The sequence below is a fragment of the Panulirus ornatus genome, chromosome 2 (assembly GCF_036320965.1).
Source record: "Panulirus ornatus isolate Po-2019 chromosome 2, ASM3632096v1, whole genome shotgun sequence".
NCBI lineage: Eukaryota > Metazoa > Arthropoda > Malacostraca > Decapoda > Palinuridae > Panulirus > Panulirus ornatus.
Window position 1 is genome coordinate 52,727,368 of NC_092225.1, and position 25,400 is coordinate 52,752,767.

Here is a 25,400-nt window from a genome sequence, read left to right on the forward strand (position 1 = left end):
CAAGTCAACCACCAACCAGGTCGAATACTAACCAGGTCGACCATGAAGTAGGTCCAGTGACAATTACGCCACAACACAAACCAGACGTCAGCCAACAGTACGAAGGGCCAGGCAACATCATATAGCTTGGTCTGGTGTTGGTTTAGGATTATATACATATTTCCAAAGTTTCTAACTGTTCGATAAACACATTTACATGCTCCTCACCGCTTGATATACATATGTACATATTCTTCTAGCCGTTCGATATACATGTTCACATCCTTAGACTTTTCGATATACATATTCCTTTTTGTTTTCACTGACTAAACATACACACACACACACACAAACCTGGTTCTCGCCGAGTGTGATGTAGGTAGTAACTTCATTCGAACAACAATTTGCATTTATCCAAGTCATCAAGAGCCCTTGTACGTCGAGGGTCGAACCCCGGGTCGATTTAGGTCTACCCTGGTTATTTACCGATACCTTCCAACCTCTGCCGCGGCCGGGGGGGGGGGGGGGGGCAATTAATTTACTCCCGTCCCAGGGGATCAGTTGCCTCCCTCATGGACCTAGAGAGGTGGTGGGGAGGGAGGGAGGGAGGGAGGGAGGGAGGGAGTCAACATGCACCAATGGCCGTCGCGCCTGCATCGGTGAGGACACCAGGGTCGGGTCGGGTCGACCTCCTCCTCCTCTTGCATGAGGGAGGCGACCCACACCGCGCCCCATGCACACGTCCCGCCCTGAATGCACCGTCTGCCACCTCCCTCACCCACTCAATGGCGGCGCAGCTGACATTGTAGGGCCCAGCCAGCCAGCCATTTGACGGAGGGACAACCCCCGTGACATGCAGACAGGAGGGAGGTGGAGGGACGAGCGAGGGTGGCAGGACGAGGGGCTGCTGCTCAGTGACAGAGAAGGGACGGGTGAGAGTCGGTGCGACGGCCCTTTCACGGGCGGGGAGACGGAAGGGAAAGAGGGGACGGGAGACACTGTGACGGGGAGAGAGAGAGAGAGGACAGTCGGTGGTGGATCAGTCCATTGAAAGAGACGAGAGAGAGAGAGAGAGAGAGAGAGAGAGAGAGAGAGAGGTCAGGTCTTCCAACCAAATCACGATCAGCTATATATATATATATATATATATATATATATATATATATATATATATATATATATATATATATATATTGTATCTCCCTTGATGATGTGATAATTACACGAAAGTGCACTTGGGAACTTGTCTTGTTTCATTCCCCCCGTGGACTCGAAACTTGCAGGGAAGCATACTTTCCAGCGAGGTAGACAGCCAGAGGGACCCAGTCCACACAGATGAGCCACGGATGAAGGAGCCACCACTCATCACAGACAGTGCAGGATGGCCCATCCCTCACAAAAAACAAAATTGACAGATTTCACGAGACGGAGTGACAGACGGAGCCACTCTCTAGAGACAGATGAGAGGGCCCAGGTTCCGATGAAGAGACAGACAGGGTTGACCTGCTCTCCAGATAGACAGACAGACAGGGAGACCATCCTCTGGACAGAATACGAGACAGTAGAATCCCTTTAACTGAAGAAAACGTAAGACCAACTTTCTACCTTAAGAGGCACAGGAGAACCCACTGCACAGAGACAGAAGAAGAACCCTTTCCATAAAGGAAAGAGAACCCACTGTATAGAGAGAGACAGGAGAACTCACGGTCTACAGAGAGACAGTAGAACTTACTAAACAAAGATCCATTGCCAGAGAGACCCACTCTCTGAGATGGAATCGAGTCTTAAGGCTGGGAGACAGACGGAAGGATCCAGTGTGCTGACAGACACCAGCAACCCGACCAACCCTCCTAACAGAAGAGACAGAAGAGTGATCCTTTCTCGAGTCGGAGAGACAGACAGATCCCTGACCTTCAGAGAGACGGGAAGACTCGCCCTCCAGAAAGGAGGATCACACTGAGGACCAACTCCTCCGACAGAGGTAGACGGGAGGACCACCTCTCCAGCCACGCGGGACAGACAGAACCCCACTGTTTAGACAGGACAAACAACACTGATTCAACAGACTGAGACGGAAGACGATCCTCCTAATAAAGGGGATTCAGACAGAGGGACTCCACCTCCCAAAAAACAAAGGGCGAGACAGGAGATGCCCGTCTCCAGACACGGCAACAGACAAGGAGGAGCCACTACTGGCCAGACAGATGGACAGGAAAAAGGATATGCACAGCACTGGTGTTGAGGGAGACGAAACACACACACGGGAGAGGCCGCCCCTCCACCTCTTGGTCTAGCCTCTTGTGTTGTTGTTGCTGGTGGTAGGGGCTGCTGTATGATGTAGTAGCTGTTGTGGGTGATGCTGCTGGCGGCGGTGGTGATGCATAATGTTGTTCGTGATGATGCTGCATACTGTTGTTGGTGATGGTGATGCATACTGTTGTTGTTGATGGTGATGCATACTGTTGTTGTTGATGGTAAGGCATACTGCTGTTGGTGATGGTGATGCACGTTGGTGCCGCATGCTGGTGTTGGCGGTGTACCGTGTCGGCGCTGGTGGTGGTGGCGTAGGTGTTGGAGCGTTGCTGCCACCGTCGTTGGGTGGTGTCCGTGCCACCAGGGGTGTGGGGACGAGAGCCCCCTACTGCACCCGTCCACACAGGCCCAGAGTCAAGGACGACCCCGGCAGCACAGTTAATGGGCCCGGGATAATCCTCGCCTTGACTGGTATACGAGGCGGTATATATTGCCGGGAAATAAACACTTGTCTGGAAGAGACAACTCATTATCTCTCCTTAATACAGGTGGGCGGCGGGGAAGATAGCAAGGGCCTGCAGGTTAATCTCCGAGCGCGAGATGTTTTACTGGATCAGAGACGATGGACGGGCCAGCAAACCCCTGCAGGCAGGGGGTGTCCGAGGGGGTGGGGGACGTGCAGCACTTAGGGGTAGTCAGGGGGACGTGAGACAAGGCGGGGAAACGTGGGGCAGGCAGGCAGGGGGTGTGCAGGGGCATGGTACAGGCAGTGGGTAACAGGGGGACATGAGGCAGAGGTGAGTGCCCGTAATGCAAATTAAGTCACACTTCTGGTGATCGGCTGCGGGAGTGGTGTGGTGTGCGGAGGTGAGGTGTGGTGTGTGGTGTGGTGTGGTGGGGTGGGGTGTGGAGTGGTGTGTGTGCGGTGTGGTGTGGTGTGGTGGTGTGTGGTGTGGTGGTGTGTGGTGTGGTGGTGTGTGGTGTGGAGTGGTGTGTGTGCGGTGTGGTGTGGAGTGGTGTGTGTGCGGTGTGGTGTGGAGTGGTGTGGTGTGGTGTGTGTGTGGTGTGGTGGTGTGTGGTGTGGTGGTGTGTGGTGTGTGTGCGGTGTGGTGTGGTGGGCACGAAGACAGGGAACCGGAGAGCCAGGAGGACCCCTACAAGGGCAACTAAGCACAGAGCGCACCAGCACCAGCACCAGCAGATCCACCTCCCTTATCTCCTGCTGTCCGTCAGTATCCGGCCGCCCCCAACGCCTCAGCCTAATCATTCCCTCCCTCGCCCATATCGCCTCACGGCTCCCTGGGCAAGAAACACAACCTAGGGCGTTGAGAAGCCTGCTTGATAGGCAGTTGAGGGCGAGGGAGGGAGAGGAAAAAAAAAATCGAGGTTTGGTGTGATATGGTCGGCCGGGCCGACTTGTCTGTGGTGTCAGTAGGGCTGGCTGGCTGTCAGCGTGAAGCACGGGCCAAACAAAGGCATCTGGCGGCCGTGCTGACGTGCTGCTGCCGCCTGTCACTCAGCGGCGCTCGCGGGGGCACGGCGTTTCCGCCTCTGGGCGGCGCCGACGGCGTGAGGAGGAGGAGGAGGAGCAGCTCAGAGGGGCAGATAGCGGAGGGGGAGGCAGGCGGGGCGAGGGGCGGACCCTCCTCCTCCCTATGTACTCGCTCCGTCAAATAATCCGAACCAAACCTAACCTGGCCGGAAGTACTGGAAACAAACCTTTTATCCCCCGGGGCTTTTTATCGACAAATTTCCCCTTGGCTGACCCTTTTAGGGCGGCTATTGTGACGGCCCTGCCGGAAGCTGGTGTCGGGGAGGGGGTCGGGCGCGTAGCGTCGGCGGCAGGAGGCTGGGGCCCCTCGCCTCCCGACACACAACAACACACCCATCTCAGCCTAACACTGCTTTTTCCCCTCCTCCTCCTCCCTCCTCCTCCTCCTCCTCCTCCAGGACAATCATGTTTTACTTGATGCTTGCTTCAGGGCCCTGATGCTGCCTGTGTCTGCTCCAGCCCGCCCGTAACGGCTGGTTATGCTTAATGCTTGCGTCTGGCGTAGGGTATAATGCTTCACCAACACGAACGCATCGAAAACTTAGAACTTCTGAAGGACAAAGACGCGACTTTTTGCTGCAAGCTATAATGCTGCACCTTCTCTATGCTGCGGGCTAGTGGTGATGTTACTTAATGCTGCGGGCTAGTGCTGTATGCTGCAGTCTAGTGCTGGTTCCTTCGAATGCTGCTGCTTCTGGTTGATGGTATAGGACGATGCTGTTTCTGCCACACATTTCACGCTAATACTGTTCCTACGCCTCAGTGTAATGCTGATACTGCCTAGGGTGACTCTCCTTGTCGTATCCAGGCAGTCCTGACTCTACCTACCGTCTATGCAGCTATATGCTGACTCTACCTACCTACCGTTTATGCAGCTATATGCTGACTCTACCTACCTACCTACCAACCGTCTATGCAGCTATATGCTGACTCTACCTACCTACCAACCAACCGTCTATGCAGCTATATGCTGACTCTACCTACCTACCTACCAACCGTCTATGCAGCTATATACTGACTCTACCTACCTACCAACCGTCTATGCAGCTATATGCTGACTCTACCTACCTACCAACCGTCTATGCAGCTATATGCTGACTCCACCTACATACCTACCGTCTATGCAGCTATATGCTGACTACCTACCTACCTACCATCTATGCAGCTATATGCTGACTCTACCTACCTACCTACCTACCGTCTATGCAGCTATATGCTGACTCTACCTACCTACCAACCGTCTATGCAGCTATATGCTGACTCTACCAACCTACCTACCAACCGTCTATGCAGCTATATGCTGACTCTACCTACCTACCTACCGTCTATGCAGCTATATGCTGACTCTACCAACCTACCTACCAACCGTCTATGCAGCTATATGCTGACTCTACCTACTTACCTACCGTCTATGCAGCTATATGCTGACTCTACCTACCTACCTACCGTCTATATAGCTATATGCTGACTCTACCTACCTACCTACCGTCTATGCAGCTATATGGTGACTCTACCTACCTACCTACCGTCTATGCAGCTATATGCTGACTCTACCTACCTACCTACCGTCTATGCAGCTATATGCTGACTCTACCTACCTACCTACCGTCTATGCAGCTATATGCTGACTCTACCTACCTACCGTCTATGCAGCTATATGGTGACTCTACCTACTTACCGTCTATGCAGCTATATGCTGACTCTACCTACCTATCTACCGTCTATGCAGCTATATGCTGACTCTACCTACCTACCTACCGTCTATGCAGCTATATGCTGACTTTACCTACCTACCGTCTATGCAGCTATATGGTGACTCTACCTACCTACCGTCTATGCAGCTATATGGTGACTCTACCTACCTACCTACCAATCGTCTATGCAGCTATATGCTGACTCTACCTAGTGGTCCACACATCTCTGAATTCTCCTCACCTCAACCACCCCCAGCTGCTCCTCCTCCGCCGTCGTCGCGACGTACGGCAGGTTCGACCCCAACTTCGTCTGACGTCCCACGTCATCGATCTCTAAGGCTGGTGCAGCCCGGAACCACACGCCACACGTAACCCTGACGTGGACACGTACCTAACCTAACACACAGCTTTTCGTAGACTCACGAAACTATTGCGTGGAATTCGGGGGGGGGGGGGGGTCACATTTTCGTGAGGAGGATGTTTACGGACACTGGTTAAAAAAAAATAAACTTACGAATGGAAAGCACGTCTGCACGAATACCCACAGCGTTCGTGATCACGAGGGGGAGGGGGGGGGGGTGTTAAGGAAATCGCGACGGCTGGACTGTGGTTGAATTTGAGGGGAGGGGAAGGGGGGGTGTCCGTCTTTCGAGGCCGAAGATCAGGCTCCGACACACACACACACACACACACACACACACACACACACACACACACACACACACACACATGCGCGTCGCGCCCACACGAACACCCATGCTGGCTGGTACATCTCCGTTCACTCGGTAAAGTATCCACTCGCGCTCCCATCAGCGTTGGATTCTCATCCTATTAGGCGAGATTAGGAGGGTGGGAACACACACTGTGTCTTTCTGACCTCCGGGGGGGAGGAGCACACTGCCCCTTATAGGTGATTCTATCTGAATATCGATTTACCGTCGGGAATCCTAGGGAGAATGACGTTGCCTGTGGTGCTCTCACTCGAATACCTCATGTCACGGTGATTCTACGAGAGGAGGTCTTCATCGGTGGTAATCGCCCAAGCATCAGCTCTTATTGGTGGTCACATCTGAGCTCGATTCCCTTCTTAGCTCACGAACAAGGCCTAATGTATGTGTGTGTGTGTGTGTGTGTGTGTGTGTGTCCTGCAGTACGCCCCGCCCGCCCTCCCACTCCATGCTCAACCCGACCGAAGTGACAAGTTTGGGTCGAAGTCCCAGATGGAGACAAGCGATGGAGCGCGAGGGACCGACCTACTCCTCCACGCACGCTGGTAGCTGGACCCGCGAGCCTGAGAACCCTCCCAATTATCTGTGATAACCAGCCAATAATAAACCCCTTACGATCGATTAATGTCGACCTTGACTTTGGAATTGATTTATAATGGCCGCCTCCTTCTTCTTTACTGGCGATAACTCTCCACTCTGCCGAAGGCCTTGTTGGGTCTGGCATGTTGGCGGCGCGAACACAAACGCCCACGACCTGCGATACAGAGGGGGGGAAATCGCGGGGGGTGAGGCAGACGGGGTAGAGGTGGGCTGCTGTGTGTGTGTGTCTCGTGGTTTACCCTAGTGTGTACAATGATGCTAAGATCCTGAGAGAGGCATTGTGAAGCTATGAGTCTAGTGACCCCAGTACCTTTTTAACAACAGGTCTGTGTCTGGTCTCATGAGCCAACTCTTCCATATAGGATTTTACTAACAGTGGGCTGCTCAGGGCCTGGTCAATACTATATATATCGTCCTGGTTCTCATTCTCTACTTCTCTAGAAGGGAAACAACCCTTAACCTACTGTTCTTTCTCTCAATTGCCTTTATTCCCTACCCCCCTTCTTTTCCCCCCTTGTCTCTCTCTATCTCTCTGTTGCTCACGTCATTCACTTCATCTCCTCACCCACGTAACAAGCACCTCCGCTTATCCATGTACCTATGTACACACACACGCACACACACACACAAGCACACACACACACCAGTGTGCCTCACGCTACACTGCAGATAACAGCTTGAGTAACTCACTCGTGTGTCAGTTCCCTCGTGTTTCCATATCTCCTGCCACGGGGATAAACAAGGCAGTGTGCACTCTCGCCTTCTGCAGCAGAACCTCCCACCCCAAAAAGGAAAGTCTTCGTCTCTTATTATATCAGGAAGATCCACGGTTGTCCCCAGAGGTTAAGATGTGCGAACCTGTGGCCCATCTCTCTCAAATGTTGTCCCAATACCGAGTGCAGACTCTCTCATCACCTCAGCACCCTACACCACCACCAGCAGACACAAGCGAGAGGCTATAACCTTGACAGTGGTCGTGGACAAGTGACACATCCATGACACATCCAGGACGCTCCTTGTCCCACACCTCTCTATCCCGAAAGTAGCATTGGCCAGTGGGGGATCCCAGGATTATCCCAGCACTGCGACAGGGGATATTAGTCCCACCTATGTTAGGAGTACCACCACTACCACCACCACCATCTACCACCACCACCATCCCAAGAACATACTGCCTTGCGAAAGATATATATCGTAACACCACTTGCCAGGCTAGATTCCCCAGTGTCACAAGGGCTCCGTGGAAGGTCCAGAAGGCGAGGATGGCGTTCTGAAGAACACAAGACCTTAAAAGGTCACAAGAAGACCTCAGGGAGGTCACACAGGAACACCTGAGAAAGGTCATGTAAGATCTCAGAAGGGTCACACTAGAAGACCTAAGAATGGTCACACAAGACCTAAAACCAGGACACACAAGAGGGCCTTACAAAGGTCACCTAAGAAGACAGACCCAAAGACCGAAGGATGAAGCAAGACCTCAAAGACCCCAGAGGGGAGGGGGGGGAGGTCCGTGCGCCAGGACCTCCCTTAAGAAGGCCATCATTCTACGTTCGGTCGTAATGCAGCCAACAATAACGTTGCGTCGACCATACGACACGACACCACCCACCCCGACACGTAAATAAACGAATGAAATGGCGATCCTTCATCTCGAGTCATCTCGTACCGTATTGTCCATCATGCTGTGCTCCTCCACTGGTGACGCAGGGGGGGGGGGGGGGGGTGTCCCGGGTTACAAGACAAACAAACATCGTCTACAGCACACATCACAGATATTAATCCCTCACAGCACGACGGTACGATCCCTCAAAGCACGACGGTACGATCCCTCAAAGCACGACGGTACGATCCCTCAAAGCACGACGGTACGATCCCTCAAAGCACGACGGAACGATCCCTCACAGCACGACGGTACGATCCCTCAAAGCACGGCGGTACGATCCCTCAAAGCACGACGGTACGATCCCTCAAAGCACGACGGTACGATCCCTCAAAGCACGACGGTAGGATCCCTCAAAGCACGACGGTACGATCCCTCAAAGCACGACGGTACGATCCCTCAAAGCACGACGGTACGATCCCTCAAAGCACGACGGTACGATCCCTCAAAGCACGACGGTACGATCCCTCAAAGCACGACGGAACGATCCCTCAAAGCACGACGGGACGATCCCTCAAAGCACGACGGTACGATCCCTCAAAGCACGACTTCTGGCGTCTGGCCTTCATGGTGGGGGTCGAGGAATAAGCCATCACTACGCAAGGGTCAAGAACAGGAAACCACCAAATACAACTGAAGATTTCTAGAAAGTTTAACAACCTTAATTACTGCCACATGATAGAAATCGTACTGCAGGACAAAGAAAATGGTAAAAGGGGGGGGGGGCACAAATAAGCCACTATCAATTTAAGGAACTCTGGGAATACCAGTTAACTCCTTCATCACCACAGGGTGTCTACTACTTCTAGTCATTCTAAACCAAATAAAAAAAAAAATATAAGTGAAATCAAAACGATCCAGTGACTTGGAATGAACAAATTTTAGGCTTCTAAGCCAAGCACTGGCGCATCTAAGACTATTGACCGCTCTTAATACAGTTTAGAATATTCCACTTTTAGAAAGTCATTTCAACTCCAATGACCAGTTCCAGTTCTAACGGACCAAGAAGGGAAGAACGAAGAGTATAAAAAAAAATAACTTATGTTGGTGTTAGAGCTAGCTGAAGGGTGACCTTTGGTTAACCTCCACGTGCCAGGGAAAAGTAAAATCCCCCACTGCCACAGCTCAAGCCATCACAGCGCCACACACAAACCCCACCCACCACCACCACCCCAGCATTAAGGTCTATGTGGACCGAGGGGGAGGGAAGGTAGGGTCCAGTGGAGAGCTAGTGGTACACTAGGCCTGTGGTGTAAACAAACCACAGGATACAGAATATGCCACACACCAACTCGAGACTCATCACTTCCTGGTCACTTACACGATTTAGGACTTGTGTCTTTATAACAACACAACGACAGTTATGAGTCATACGGGGGATGAGTAGTTACCTAACACTGCTTTAATATAATTGAAATCTTTCCGTATATACAGCACAACAAGCGTTTAGTAAAATTATTATCATTATTATTATTATCATTATCATTATTAAGAATTATTATTCTTATCATAATCATTATCATTATCAATTATCATTACTATCATAATTATCATTATTATCATCAATCATTATCAATATCATTATTATATTGTCAATAGAAGTAGTAGTAAAAGTAGTTGTAATGGTTATCCCACACTTAATAGGACACCCCACTATCAAAACAAAAGTAAATACGAGGTAATGTCTCTTCCAAGTAAAAAAGGATTATCTTCACCCGACACTTGTGCCGAAGTCTACCAAACCCACACATTTATGCTTGAGCCCACACCTCAAACTGAAGCCATTCTTAATCACACGTGTAATTGTCCACAAACCCAACAGTAATATGATCATGACACAGGTCATTACAATTCGGTACAACAAACGCTAATTATACAAGAATGTGGTAACGTAAGAAACGGATCAATGCACGATGCTAAATGTAAAAACATAATTATATTGAAGGCAACAAAGTATGCCGGATTACGGATATACGGATAAAGGAGGTAACATGTCGGATAAACGAAACACGGATGTTTGTGGTAATTCGTAAGAAGGACAAAGAAAAACAACTGAAGCCAGGAAACAACATAATTACATGGGGGGGAAGTCTATTCTCGGGCCTGATTGTGACCCAACCTTAGTAATCTAGCTCAAACTTCACACAACAGCAACAACAACATAAAGCTATACACTATACCGACAGCCATCATATAACGAATATAACGGTTCGTTGCACACAAGCGAATACAATAAGCTTCCGCACATTTTATACAATGCTAGGCTTCACACAACGAATACAATGATAAAGTTAATAACATGAGCTGGTAACCACAAGAGGTACAGTGGTAAACTTCCCATATTTAGTTTTAATATTAAAGTCAAGGTTAAACCCGTTCACAAATAATAATAAACTTCGTTCCAGCATCATACAATGCAAAGAGTGATTCTCTGGGGGGGAAGGGAATTGCTTTATAACTACCTGGATTACTTCTTAGCCCGCTCAGCACGATGACTTAACCCCTCTGGAGTGCGATTTGACCTCTTAAATACAACTCAACCCTTTAACTTGGAAGATATAACCCTTTGAGTTTGATTCACTGTATTCATGGGTTGTCATCGTGCTGAAAGACTGAGTCGTCGTACACACGGGGATAGGTTGTACTCTGGGGGGTTAACAAGGCTGTTACATGCATAGTGAGGAGTTATGTGTGGTTTGATAATTAACCATAACACTTGAAAGAGGTTTTAAGACTTTTCAGGCTCGTGGATGTAGTTAAATGCACCCAAAGAACCGAAAAACCTTCGTAATAAAGGCACTCAATTCTCTGATCTGACCAACACACATCATCAACAAACTTCCACTGAACGCGGCATTTCGCTCGCTTCCCACCCAAGGAACCTGTGTCAACTTCTGAATCCAAGTTATCATCTCCCGGGAAACCTATAATAAGCCATGACTGAGTGAAAGTTACCAGAGAATCCGAGTACAAGAACATGGGTAATGCTACACTCAACTTACCGGGGCAAGCGTGGGGAAGGGGAGGGAGGAAACGGAGAGGTTGTCGTACATGTTCCTCGTGCTTGAAACACAGACTGGGTGTTCCCCCCCGACGCAGCGTTCGCTAACCATCCTATTAATAACTAATACATCTGTTTAGGAGGGTAAGTGTGGTACCGGAGCGATAAAAAGCGTGTTCACGGCGGCCCGGTGGCGGCTGCAGAGTTTAATCTTCCCACGACACTAGGCCACGCGGCGAGCCCACGATATTGTTATTATAGCCTTGCGGTTTATGGCCTCGGGTGTACATCTTCAGGAGTCTTGGGGGGCGCGCGCGCGCGCACCTGCTCGAATATATATATTTTTTTTTCTTTTAAACCTCCATTAAACACGCTGGAACTTTAATGAAAACCAGATAGAATTTCCACTTTAATCTTATCATGATCTTTCCTTTTTTATCTACGAGATTACTGGCGATTTTCGCTTTGTTGGGTGATTTAGTGGTGTGTAAACTTTTTCCGAAAGATGCTCAGCCTCGGCGTCGTGTGTGTGTGTATACATGAAGCAAGGGGCTGGGTTATGGCCGACTGTATCTCTCAGTCCTCATTAGCGTAGATCACGTTACTGCACATGGGGGAGGGGGAGACGCGGCACGACATACATTTATTTAGACAACATTAGCGTAATGAGACGAGACATTCATTATATGCATATATGCTTTAAATAACTGGAGCGACGGGTTTATTTGTTCTTTTTAGCCAAGCGGTTGACGGCTGAGATTCTGACACGATATATGGCCTTTTCTCTTCTCTTGAAAGTGTTGACGTAAATCCATAATTTATTCAACGCAACGACTGCCGTAAGAGACGTAATATATTCACGGCATTGTTGTCCTAGGAAACTAAGTACGATCATACCCGTTGATGGGAGACGTCTCAAAGTTTTATTTAGTAATATCGTAAGCAGCAGGAGGAGCTTTGTGTCTTGGTGGGGGTGTGGAGCTGGAGGCTGTTCAATTATGGCTCCATCCAGGCGCGCTGCTGAGGCGATGAAGGTTAAGCAAGTAGTACTGTTGTACCCCACCAACCCCGGCCAGTCGACTCGCTTACATTTCGCGAGTTTTGACTGGCTGCGCATCCTAGTGTGAAGTGACGCTGACCAAACCTCCAACCCCACACCAGACCTCCAACAACGCCCACCTCACACACACACACACACACACACACACACACTTCTCCCTCCAAGGAGCTCCTCCTCCTCCCTCTGGTGTGTTGTTCCTCAAGTTGTTAACACCTCAGCGCTAACTGCTTCTGGTGTCGTTGATGTTATCACCCTCACTGTGCTACTGGTGCTGCCGCCCTTACAACCGCTGATTGCCGCTCATGTGCCACGCTTACAGTGCTGATGTGCCACGCTTACAGCATGATGCCGCTGATGTGCCACGCTTACAGCATGATGCTGCTGATGTGCCACGCTTACAGCATGATGCTGCTGATGTGCCACGCTTACAGCATGATGCTGCTGATGTGCTACGCTTACAGCATGATGCTGCTGATGTGCTATGCTTACAGCATGATGCTGCTGATGTGCTACGCTTACAGCATGATGCTGCTGATGTGCTACGCTTACAGCATGATGCTGCTGATGTGCTATGCTTACAGCATGATGCTGCTGATGTGCTACGCTTACAGCATGATGCTGCTGATGTGCTCTACGCTTACACATGTGCTGCTGATGTGCCAAGCTTACAGATGATGATGTACCACGCTTACAGTGCTGATGTGCCGCGCTTACAGCTGCTGATGTGCCACGCTTACAGCTGCTAATGTGCCACACTTACAGTTGCTATTGTGCTGATGTGGCACACTTACATCTGTGGTGGTGTGGTGTGCCACACTTACGTAAACCTGTGGTGGTGCTGATGTGCCACACTTAGGGTGAACTTAACCATACATTCCAGTGATGTAATTCCAGTTTTACTAAATAAACTTCCGGAGACAAATGGTCAAATGAACATTCTACACAAGACTAATGGAATCTCACGTTATTCATCCCGTATTACGAACTCCGTGTATAACCTCACCTCTTAATGCATGACGGTTATACATCGATATACCCAGGTTATACATTCTTAAGGTTCTTAAGACAAGACCACCTCTCGTCATACCCAGTATATACTCAACATATATATGTATTTTTTTTTTTATATACAATCGCTTCACTCCCAAGCCGGCCTGATGGCCTTGATGAACACGTGTGTACGTATGTGTGTATGTAGGTAGACACTGGCTCCACTGCTTTTTCCTCAGTGCATGACGCTATGCCAGCCTCATGATCCAGTGTATGAGGAGGAATGGGGCGGGGGGGGGGGGCTCCAGTGTATGATGAGGAATGAGTGGGAGGGGGAGGCACATAACACGAGTGTATGTATGCTTGGACTGCGTATGACTAAAGCACTGACTATGTGTATACATATGTATAAAGCTATGGATTAGTGTATGTCCGTTCATCACTGTATACCACATATTCCTAGTAGTATAAACTGGATATATAACAGGCTGGTAGTGTCCATAAGCATAATGGAGCGTCCAGGTCGCCGTCGCTATCTACGGGTCGTATCGTTGAGATAATTTTACCTTCCCTGTGCATGACTTCCCTTCCACCTGCCGTGCATGAATGATACACGACATTCCCCATTTTCTACGATACCCCACCGCCGTTTTCTACACTATCCTGCCTACCGGACAATACCGCCTACTTATCTACCATGATGTCTTGCCGAGTTGGCAACACTTCCTTCCATTCATCAAACCTCATCACTTACTGCAACCTCATCTGCTCTCCCTCCTCTCCCTGGACATCCTTCCTCACTCCCCTCTCCCCAATCCCACTCCCTCACTCCCCTCTCCCCAGTCATTCTTCCTCACTCCCCTCTCCCCAGTCATCCTTCCTCACTCCCCTCTCCCCAGTCATTCTTCCTCACTCCCCTCTCCCCAGTCATCCTTCTTCACTCCCCTCTCCCCAGACCCAATCCCTCACTCTTCTTCTCCTCCCCTCACTCTTCTCCCCATCCCCTCACTCTTCACCCCATCCCCTCCTGGCCTTCACTCCACAAACAAATACCTCCAATTCCACATACACACACAACATTTAACAACATGTAACTCATTCTTCACAAACCTTGTAACTCATTCTTCACAACCCTTGTAACTCTCTCTTCACAACCCTTTCTGTTTCTCCCCAGCTCTGTCCTTTGGCAAAATCTGTACGTATATCAGCCAGTTGTCCCCTCCCCCAACACACACACACACACACACACACACACACACTCTCTCTTCTCCCCAGTCCCACTCCCGCATCTCCTCCCCCCTCCCCTTCTCTCTCCCCATCACCCCATACTATTGTCGACAGGTTCCTGTCTCGCACTCAGTAGCGTGTGTCCAGCTCCCTGACACCCTCACTCCCTCCCTCCCTCACTCGCTCCCTCCCTCCCTTTCTCCCTTTGGATTCCGATCCTTTTTGCTGGTTCGCTGGAATGTTTATGTTTGGACAGTAAGCGTAATAAAGCCAATGGAACCCGCCTGCTGCGGCAGCTGATCCTACAATAAGGGCGTTGATGCCTCTATTGTGCCAACTCCAAGGGTTCTGACTCTGTTAAAACTTGGATACCGATCCTCCTTGTTGATGCGGTCAAAGCCCTCGGTTCTATGTATCCTACACCAATGGTGTCTGATGCCGTTTAGTTCCGCGTGATGTTAAGGCGCACTTCAGGCTGATCTAGCAATACCAGAAACAGTATTTCGATTATATATATATATATATATATATATATATATATATATATATATATATATATATATATATATATATATATATATTTCCCAGTACATGCTAAGCCTCTACTGTTGCCAAACCGGATACAACCTGTTGAGCACGACAGTACGACCCTTGAACACGACGGTACGACCCTTGAACACGACGATACGACCCCTGAGCACGACGGCACTACCCCTGAGCACGACGGTACGATCCTTGAACGCAACGGCGCGATCATTGAACACGACGGTACGATCCTTGAACACGACGGTACGATCTTTGAACATGACGGTACGATCCTTGACCGCGATGGTACGATCCTTGAACGCGACGGTACGATTCTTGAACGCAACGGTACGACTCAAACACGACGGTACGACCCTTGAGCGCGACGGCACGACCCTTGAGCACGACGGTACGACCACTGAACGCAACGGTACGAGCCTTGAACACGACGGTACGATCCTTAAACGCGACGGTACGATCCTTGAACGCAACGGTACTTCTCAAACACGTCGGTACGACCCTTGGTTATGACGGACTAGCCTATGACTAATCCTTGATCTAAGGTTTGGTCAAAGGGCCAGACTATCATCGCGGAGAGTTGTACTGTCGCGTTCAAGGGTAATGCCTTCACTCTGAAGGGTCGTTCTGTCTCTATCCTGCGAGAAGGGTCGTTCTGTCAAGGCTTAACGGGTCGTCTCATCCGTGTAAGGGTCGTCATACACCTCAAGGGTGTTCCAAAGGTCGGGTCGTCATACCACCGTGGTCAAGGGTCGTCATACCAACGTGGTCAAGGGTCGTCATACCACCGTGGTCAAGGGTCGTCATACCACCGTGGTCAAGGTCGTAACACCCTTTCCGTCATCCCGCGGTCAAGGTCGTCCACCACCGTGTCAGGTCTCACCCCTCTCCACCCCGCCCCCCACCAAGTCTCATCCCACCGTTCCCTTCGTCCTGGTATGAGTGGCTCCCTCGTCACCTGACCCACCACACAACCACTACTATGTGATGCCAATCGTCCACAGCCACAGCTCCTCCTCCTCCTGCTGCTCCTGCTGTTCCTGCTGCTACTGCTACTGCTCCTGCTGCTGCTGCTGCTCCTCCTCCTCCTCCTCCTCCTCCTCCTCCTCCTGCTACTGCTCCTGCTGCTGCTGCTCCTCCTCCTCCTCCTGCTAATGCTACTGCTACTGTTCCTACAACGTTGGTCGCAGGAAAACAATTTCACAACGTTTGATAGCAAACGTTCATAGCATCTTACTGTGGAACCTTGGGTTGTAAAAAATGGTTCTACTTTGGTGGCAAAAAACGTTTACAATGATGTTTGGAGGAAAGGCTTCACAAAGCAGCCATAACAGAGGAAAATCATCACAACCTGTTTGTGCTATACGGGAGGCGGGAGTTCTACACTCGTGGGGCCTCCATCTCTTGGACTGTACGGGGGAGGGAGTTCGACACTCGTAGGGGCCCATCTCTTGTACTGTAGGGGGGGGGGGGGAGTTCTACACTCGTGGGGCCCTTATCTCGTACTGTACGGGGGAGGGAGTTCTACACTCGTGGGGCCCTATGTCTTGTAGTGCACGGGGAAGGGATTTCTACACTCGTGGGGCCTCCATCTCTTGTATTGTACGGGGGAGGGAGTTCTACACTCGTGGGACCCCCATCTCTTGTACTGTACGGGGGAGGGAGTTCTACACTCGTGGGACCCCCATCTCTTGTACTGTACGGGGGAGGGAGTTCTACACTCGTGAGGGCCCCATCTCTTGTACTGTACGGGGGAGGGAGTTCCACACTAGTGGGGCCCCTCATCTCTTGAACATTCCACACTATCACACAACTTCTTAGATTTCAGTATGGTGTCTGCAATACCCATTCTCTAAGCATCTTATTCACCCATCACTGTCATACGATACAAGTACTACTTCACATTTTCTTCATATGTTTCTTGATTAATTAATGTTCTATGGTTGTTCTATCTACACTTCTAAGAAATGTTCATCGTCCACTCCATCGTGTTTCCAACCCTTAAAAGTTTATGATCAAGTCACCTCTCACTCATCTCTCTTCCAAGATGGGCAAGGTCAAAGCCTCTGGCCTTTCCCTATAACTCAGCTGTTTTCATTCTTGTTTCATCTTTGTTGACCTCCTCTGAACATTCTCTATAAGTTCTTTGTGTTTCTTCAGCCGAGATGACCAAATTTGTGTTTGTGTGTGTGTGTGTGTGTGTGTGTGTGTGTGTGTGTGTGTGTGTGTGTGTGTGTGTGTGGGTGGGTGGGTTGTGGCCATTCTTCGTCTGTTTCCTTGAACCACCTCGCTGAAGCGGGAAACAGCGATTAAGTATAATAATGATAATAATCTTCCAAAAGAATGAACAGAGAAGGGGGCCAAGTGAGGATATTCCCTCAAAGGCTCGGTCCTCTGTTCTTAACGCTACCTCGCTAACGCGGGAAATGGCGAATAGTATGAAAAAAAAATATTATGTATATATATACATATATATCATTTATTCCCTGGGGATAGGGAAGAAAGAATACTTCCCACGTATTCCCTGCGTGTCGTAGAAGGCGACTAAAAGGGGAGGGAGCGGGGGGCTGGAAATCCTCCCCTCTCATTATTTTTTTTTTTTTTATTTTTTTTTTATTTTTCCAAAAGAAGGAACAGAGAAGGGGGCCAGGTGAGGATATTCCCTCAAAGGCCCAGTTCTCTGTTCTTAACGCTACCTCGCTAACGCGGGAAATGGCGAATAGTTTGAAAGAAAAAGAATATACATATATATATATATATATATATATATATATATATATATATATATATATATATATATATATATATATTATCCCTGGGGATACGAGAGAAAGAATACTTCCCATGTATTCCCTGCGTGTCGTAGAAGGCGACTAAAAGGGAAAGGAGCGCGGGGCTGGAAATCCTCCCCTCTCATTTTTTTTTTAATTTTCCAAAAGAAGGAACAGAGAAGGGGGCCAGGTGAGTATATTCCCTCAAAGGCCCAGTCCTCTGTTCTTAACGCTACCTCGCTAATGCGGGAAATGGCGAATAGTATGAAAGAAAAAAAAAATGGGAATGGATCTGGCAGTGGATGGAACCATGGAAGCGGAGGTGGATCATAGGGTGGGGGAGGGGGCGAAAGTCCTGGGAGCCTTGAAGAATGTGTGGAAGTCGAGAACATTATCTCGGAAAGCAAAAATGGGTATGTTTGAAGGAATAGTGGTTCCAACAATGTTGTATGGTTGCGAGGCGTGGGCTATGGATAGAGATGTGCGCAGGAGGATGGATGTGCTGGAAATGAGATGTTTGAGGACAATGTGTGGTGTGAGGTGGTTTGATCGAGTAAGTAACGTATGGGTAAGAGAGATGTGTGGAAATAAAAAGAGCGTGGTTGAGAGAGCAGAAGAGGGTGTGTTGAAATTGTTTGGGCACATGGAGAGAATGAGTGAGGAAAGATTGACCAAGAGGATATATGTGTCGGAGGTGGAGGGAACGAGGAGAAGTGGGAGAACAAATTGGAGGTGGAAAGATGGAGTGAAAAAGATTTTGTGTGATCGGGGCCTGAACATGCAGGAGGGTGAAAGGAGGGCAAGGAATAGAGTGAATTGGATCGATGTGGTATACTGGGGTTGACGTGCAGTCAGTGGATTGAATCAGGGCATGTGAAGCGTCTGGGGTAAACCATGGAAAGCTGTGTAGATATGTATATTTGCGTGTGTAGACGTATGTATATACATGTGTATGGGGGTGGGTTGGGCCATTTCTTTTGTCTGTTTCCTTGCGCTACCTCGCAAACGCGGGAGACAGCGACAAAAAAAAATATATATATATATATATATATATATATATATATATATATATATATATGTTATCCCTGGGGATAGGGGAGAAAGAATACTTCCCACGTATTCCCTGCGTGTCGTAGAAGGCGACTAAAAGGGGAGGGAGCGGGGGGCTGGAAATCCTCCCCTCTTGTTTTTCTTTAATTTTCCAAAAGAAGGAACGGAGGATTGGGCCAGGTGAGGGGATTCCCTCAAAGGCCCAGTCCTCTGTTCTTGACGCTACCTCGCTAATGCGGGAAATGGCGAATAGTTTGAAAAGAAAAAAAAAAAAAAAATATATATATATATATATATATATATATATATATATATATATATATATATATATATATATATATATATTGGAAAGGATCATAGTTTTGCGCGTGATCAAGATATTCCTATGAGTCCACGGGGAAAATGAAACACGAAAAGTTCCCAAGTGCACTTTCGTGTAATAATCACATCATCAGGGGAGACACAAGAGAGAAATATAACGGTCAGTTGATATACATCGAAGAGACGAAGCTAGGACGCCATTTGGTAAACATGTGATTGTCCAAAACATACCAAATGGCGTCCTAGCTTCGTCTCTTCGATGTATATCAACTGACCGTTATATTTCTCTCTTGTGTCTCCCCTGATGATGTGATTATTACACGAAAGTGCACTTGGGAACTTTTCCTGTTTCATTTTCCCCGTGGACTCATAGGAATATATATATATATATATATATATATATATATATATATATATATATATATATATATATATATATATATATTAAATATTTTTTTTTTTTTTTTTTTGCTTTGTCGCTGTCTCCCGCGTTTGCGAGGTAGCGCAAGGAAACAGACGAAAGCAACGGCCCAACCCACCCCCATACACATGTATATACATACACGTCCACACACGCAAATATACATACCTACACAGCTTTCCATGGTTTACCCCAGACGCTTCACATGCCCTGATTCAATCCACTGACAGCACGTCAACCCCGGTATACCACATCGATCCAGTTCACTCTATTCCTTGCCCTCCTTTCACCCTCCTGCATGTTCAGGCCCCGATCACACAAAATCTTTTTCACTCCATCTTTCCACCTCCAATTTGGTCTCCCACTTCTCCTCGTTCCCTCCACCTCCGACACATATATCCTCTTGGTCAATCTTTCCTCACTCATTCTCTCCATGTGCCCAAACCATTTCAAAACACCCTCTTCTGCTCTCTCAACCACGCTCTTTTTATTTCCACACATCTCTCTTATCCTTACGTTACTTACTCGATCAAACCACCTCACACCACACATTGTCCTCAAACATCTCATTTCCAGCACATCCACCCTCCTGCGCACAACTCTATCCATAGCCCACGCCTCGCAACCATACAACATTCTTGGAACCATTATTCCTTCAAACATACCCATTTTTGCTTTCCGAGATAATGTTCTCGACTTCCACACATTCTTAAAGGCTCCCAGGATTTTCGCCCCCTCCCCCACCCTATGATCCACTTCCGCTTCCATGGTTCCATCCGCTGACAGATCCACTCCCAGATATCTAAAACAGTTTACTTCCTCCAGTTTTTCTCCATTCAAACTTACCTCCCAATTGACTTGACCCTCAACCCTACTGTACCTAATAACCTTGCTCTTATTCACACTTACTCTTAACTTTCTTCTTTCACACACTTTACCAAACTCAGTCACCAGCTTCTGCAGTTTCTTACATGAATCAGCCACCAGCGCTGTATCATCAGCGAACAACAACTGACTCACTTCCCAAGCTCTCTCATCCCCAACAGACTTCATACTTGCCCCTCTTTCCAAAACTCTTGCATTCACCTCCCTAACAACCCCATCCATAAACAAATTAAACAACCATGGAGACATCACACACCCCTGCCGCAAACCTACATTCACTGAGAACCAATCACTTTCCTCTCTTCCTACACGTACACATGCCTTACATCCTCGATAAAAACTTTTCCCTGCTTCTAACAACTTGCCTCCCACACCATATATTCTTAATACCTTCCACAGAGCATCTCTATCAACTCTATCATATGCCTTCTCCAGATCCATAAATGCTACATACAAATCCATTTGCTTTTCTAAGTATTTCTCACATACATTCTTCAAAGCAAACACCTGATCCACACATCCTCTACCACTTCTGAAACCACACTGCTCTTCCCCAATCTGATGCTCTGTACATGCCTTCACCCTCTCAATCAATACCCTCCCATATAATTTACCAGGAATACTCAACAAACTTATACCTCCGAAATATATATATATATATATATATATATATATATATATATATATATATATATATATATATATATATATATATATATATATCGGGGAGACTTTTAAATTACTGGGTTATATACCATTATTTTAAGCATATATCTACATCTATAAGTACCTATTGTTTACGATCCAATATTGACAGGTACGTCATCATCAATAAAAGAAAACGAGTAACTCACATTTTCTTCATGCAATTCTTAAAAACCCATTTTCTCTTCGCGACGCGTCTTAACTATCATCACCCACTTCTAATTCCACACCCACAACCCCGGGTGTTATCACCGCCCCCCACCGCCTCTGCTACACCCTAACCCCCTCAACCTCCTCCCCACCAGGAACAAAGGCTAAATTCCCCCGAGGTTTTTCTTTTTTTCGCCCCGGCCCGTCACATAAGAGGATTCCAAGATGCCTCCAAATGACAGTGTTTACAGAACTAGTTCTCCTCGCGCAACTGGTCACCACCACCACCACCGACACCTCCTCCTCCTCCTCCTCCGCCGTCACCTCCTCCTCCCTCCGCCGCCTCCTCCTCCTTCTCCGCCGTCACCTCCTCCCTCCGCCGCCTCCTCCTCCTCCGCCGTTAGACGCCGGCGCCGCGCACATCCGGGGTGGACATCGCTGTGCCGCACGACACCCGAGGAAGGCAATGCTCTGATTAAGACGTCACCGTTGATGTATCCGGCCGCCATCCAGGTGTGGGTGTGGGGGACACACACACACGGCCGACAGTAATTGCCAGTGGCACGATAACTTGTCGATAATGACCTTCCCTCCTCCCCCACCACTACCTTACTACTCCTCCACCGCACTCAATCCAGGGGGCGGGGGGGGGGGGGAGATCTGTCGTCGTAGTGGACTCCCCTACCCCGGGCCGGGCTGGGGCGGGGCGGGGGCCCCCCGCCCCGCCCCAGTAAGCTGTAATAATCTGGGACGTGGGAAGTTTCGATCAGATGACCAGCCATTTTAAATGTGAGGATATACCCCCCCCCCCATGAACCCTCCCCTCCCCTCCAATCCAACCTCCCCACCCCTCCGTTCTCTCTCTCTCTCTCTCTCTCTCTCTCTCTCTCTCTCTCTCTCTCTCTCTCTCTCTCTCTCTCATCTTCATACCCACCCACCCAGACCTAAGGGCCCTACTCCCTGACCCCCCCCCCCCTCCTAGGGCTGGTGGGGTCCTCTGCCCCGATGGGAAAAAAAAGAAATCTGTGAAGGTGAGATTCACTCTGGCTATGGCCGTCTGGGGCGACATGGGGGAGGGAGAGTGAGTGAGAGCGGGGAGAGGGGGGGGGAGTGAGTGAGAGGGAGTGTGGAGGAAAGAGGAGGAAGAGAAGAGCGGGAGAGGGAGGGTTGTGGACAGCGGGGCACAAGTGATTTAAAATCTCGTCGGCTAAATCGGCCAGGCGATGGTGCATTCCTTCCCCTGCTACGGACGGCGGCGCAGAAGACGGCGCGACAGGGGAAACCTGAGTCTTAATGACCCAGTCCCTTGTTACATAATCACTGAATCTAAAAAAAAAAAAAAAAAGGCGAGAGTCACGAAGGCTTCTTAAGCGTAAAACCCTGTCAGACCAACGCCTATTCTTTTACGACACGAGTTCCCTTAAGTAACTCACTTTACAACAGGTGAGTAAGTAAGTGTTGGAGGGCGCGAGACGAATCTTAATGGTAAAGGGTTACATCTGGCGTGTGAAGTGGCAAGAGGAAGGGCAAATTGCCATTGAGGGGGGGATACTACTTCAGGCCAGCCAGAGTCGGACAACAGTAGCAAGGTGTCTGTCTACTGACCCTGTGTGTGTGTGTGTGTGTGTGTGTGTAGCCGAAGTCTGGATATTCCGTCATGAATAATTCCAGTTGCGCCCGATCTGTGTCTCGCCTGGAACGCCAGCACATGACGATCACTCCAGGCCAGTCCAGTGGTCCTCATTAAGGAGAGAGAGAGAGAGAGAGAGAGAGAGAGAGAGAGAGAGAGAGAGAGAGAGAGAGAGAGAGAGAGAGAGAGAGAGAGAGAGAGAGAGAATCACGTACAGTTAGAATTGGTCTCTTGTTGAGAGGCCATTTCGAGGGCACTGCTGGGCGCGCAAACGGTGTTTAGTGCGGGTACCTAGTTACTTACAGAACCCAGTACAAGGTACATTTCATTTATCCTGACCTTCAGTTACCACAGCTTCACATACACTCTGACTTTTCAGGTCAAGGTCACGGTACCTGACGATGACACAGTCCATGACTGATCCAATGGTGAGATAATTGTTCCTCTTGACTGTCAACCTTTTGTAGCTGAACCTCTGTTGTGGATTATCATTTTCTCACCAGAGATGAGGAAATGGATATGAGGATATTCAAAAAAATTTTGATCCTAGTGTCACCAGTGGAATGGTGTCTGGCGCCCCTTGGCACAGACCCTCAAGGTGGACTAACGTAAACAAGGCAACGAAACATGATGGGACCAAGGACATCGCCCTGCTGGGCACCAGCTTCAAGCTCTTTGATTTCACTTTCGTGTCCCCTGAAAAATAGCGGATGACTTGCTGTTGTACGGGTGACCATAGAGGCCCAGAGCGAGGACCAACCCCCCCTCACTTCCATAATCGCGAGGTCAGACAAGATCACATGTCGACTGACAGTACCACAACAGCTTTAAGAGCAAATAGGAAGGTGAGGGGTAGTAAGTAAACACTATGTGTTGAGAGTTTAGGAAGTTGGTAATGCAATCATGTGTGTGTGTGTGTGTGTGTGTGTGTGTGTGTGTGTGTGTGTAGGGTGGGAGACAGACGATCTTTGACACCTACGTCAAAATCTATGGTGGATCATTCTTTCAAAAGTTATACCTACACGACTTCTCAAGAACACGGCTCTGAAGGCATTAGGTTGATGGAAGGTTTGAGTGTGGGAATGATGAGAGGTACATATACTCGTGCCAGACCCAAGTCTCATGGCGTTAGATGACGTCAGTGATGGACTACCCAGGACCTGACGTAGAGGTCTTATGATACACTCCTCCTCCTCCTCCTCCTCCAGGGACGTGGCTTTACCTTTGGCTAGGCCACGTTCAAGATTTGGGAATTCCTCATGTTCCAGCTCAAGATTTAGGGATTTTCCTGTATCCTAGCTGAAGATTTGGGTTGTCCCTGTATCCTAGCCGAAGAATTGGGGATGTCCCGGATCCTAGCTCAAAATATGGGGAAATCCCCGAATTCTCGCCCATATCAAATAGATACATAGATAACGTTTTATTGCGTTTAGGCAGCTCATCCGAGTGACAATGCGCTGTTGAGGTATTAAAGACACATTACAGAACCGAGAGGTCAAGATAGTTACGAGTTAACACATCATAGAAGATCGTAAGGTCAAGATGGGGCTGGGTACTTCCACGCTTTTGGATAAGCACGTGAGTGAGGCACATTCACACAGCCAGGGTGGCAGATATACAGGAAGGTTTACATAGTCAATATAATGGTGTCTACATCATGAACGTAGGTGAACAGCGACTGTCCGGCAGTCGTTGTCGTACCACATTGCCTAACAGAACACAGAGCTGTTTACCTGCGTAGATATGTACTTGTTCATATGGATTGATTATGGCGTATATAATAGTACGTATGGGACTGTTCTTCCATCTGTGCGTACGAGCTCTGACTGGAACGAAGACGATTGTGGTGACGGGGCGTCGAGGACGGGGGAGGAGGTATGTTATGTTGTGTGTGTGTGTGGGGTGGGGGGGTCATCGGTGTCTAGCCAAAACTGCCGTGTGAGCTGCCGGTGTTGGTCGGAGAGGGTGGACAGGTTCGGCGATGATGATGGCCTCTCGGCTGGTGGTGTAAGATGGGCCCAGGATCACTGTGCATGCCCTGTACTTCGCTCTTCCCTGCTGCTCCCGCTGTGCAGCTGTTGGCAAGGAGGACCAGGTTGCTGGCGAGGCGTGGGTGAGTTTAGGAAGAATGAAGATAATATCGACATTTTCTGAGCTCAAGTGGTGGGACGCCTAGCGAT

The 25,400-nt window shown here is 48.9% G+C and overlaps 1 protein-coding gene and 1 long non-coding RNA gene across 3 annotated transcripts in view; one reads left to right on the forward strand and one right to left on the reverse strand.

Annotated features, from left to right (window-relative positions):
• Positions 1-11,753, reverse strand: part of LOC139752860 (uncharacterized) — a 196,759-nt gene extending 185,006 nt beyond the window's left edge. Inside the window, exon 1 of the long non-coding RNA XR_011713600.1 lies at positions 11,469-11,753. This is a non-coding gene — a long non-coding RNA (uncharacterized lncRNA). The remainder of the gene's footprint in view (positions 1-11,468) is intronic.
• Positions 1-25,400, forward strand: part of LOC139756400 (protein Wnt-4-like) — a 652,581-nt gene that overhangs the window by 470,884 nt on the left and 156,297 nt on the right. The window lies entirely within an intron of this gene.